Source organism: Hemiscyllium ocellatum, chromosome 19, assembly GCF_020745735.1.
Source record: "Hemiscyllium ocellatum isolate sHemOce1 chromosome 19, sHemOce1.pat.X.cur, whole genome shotgun sequence".
In the NCBI taxonomy this organism is placed as follows: Eukaryota; Metazoa; Chordata; class Chondrichthyes; order Orectolobiformes; family Hemiscylliidae; genus Hemiscyllium; species Hemiscyllium ocellatum.
The window spans coordinates 72,760,958-72,762,132 of record NC_083419.1 but is presented as its reverse complement, the minus strand read 5'-3'; the positions used below and the strand labels follow the sequence as shown (position 1 = coordinate 72,762,132).

At 43.7% G+C, this 1,175-nt stretch overlaps 1 non-coding gene across 1 annotated transcript; it reads left to right on the top strand.

Annotated features, from left to right (window-relative positions):
- Nucleotides 1-202: 202 nt before the first annotated feature.
- trnas-gcu (transfer RNA serine (anticodon GCU)) lies at nucleotides 203-284 on the top strand. The gene has a single exon. It is a non-coding gene; the product is annotated as a tRNA-Ser (tRNA).
- Nucleotides 285-1,175: the final 891 nt, after the last annotated feature.

The window sequence follows — 1,175 nt, the reverse complement described above, 5'->3', positions numbered from 1 at the left end:
GAGACAGGAAGGTGTTGAGGTAGGAAGAGATGAGTCGGGTCGGACAGGCGCAGGCAAAGACAGCAGGTCTTAGGAAGGAGGTAGAATTGGGCAGCGCGTGGTTCATGGACAATGAGGTTGGAGGCTGCGAATGGGAGATTCCCCAGAGGTGATGAGATTGTGATGGTGTGGGAGATTATGTTACGTTCTTTCGCGCGTATGTGATGAGGTGGCCGAGAGGTTAAGGCAGTGGACTGCTAATCCGTTGTGCTCTGCACGCATGGGTTGGACTCCCACTCTCGTCGCTATTTTTGGATTATCACAGCTGTATTATTGAAATTGGGAGTCCAATGGCCAGTTTATATGCATCGACGATATTATAAAACCTCAAAGAAAAATTTGAGACTGATGCCTGAACTGAATGATATGTAGACTGAATTGTGAAAATGAAAAGGAACGCGATTTTCTTTTCCAAGTCAAGTTGCTGTGAACGTTTATCGTATGAAAGAGATTCAGGAAAACCAAATAATGGGAGATGCGAAGTGCATGTTTCATGCAATGGGATTCTTAATGAGTGTTTTGTCACATGAAATCTGGAGAAGGTTGGGTAGAAGTGATTCATGTTGGTGGAAAGAACACAGAGAGACAGCACAAAATAATAGAAATACTTCAAAAGGTGCCGGGGTGGGAAAACTGTCTGTGAATGCACAGTGAAGAATTGCCGATGTGGGTGCCGTGCATGGGCACGGACAGACTTGCACATTGGTCTCGCCCTTTCCCCCTTGCTCTCGTCATTGATAAAGGTTGGACATAAGACACAGATAAACACAAGATGTGGGAAGCAAGCTCCCTCTCGTTTTCCACTCACTGGAAGCATCACATTGAACTATGAACAACAGGAGAAATCAGCATATTAACTGCAGGAAGTGAACGTAAACTGTGGATCAATAACCACAGATGAATGCAGCATAAACATCTAAAGTGTTTAACAGATGTTTCGTTCTAATACCTAACATGGCTTTCGTGGAAATCATGTCTCTCAAACTTGATCGAGTATTTTGAAGAAGTAACAAAGAAGGTTGATCAGGGCAGAGTAGTAGATGTGGTCTGTATGAAGTTCATGGAGGACTGATGAGGAAGTTTAGATCTCATCAAATAAAGGGAGAACTAGCCATTTAGAACTGGCTCAAAGGTAG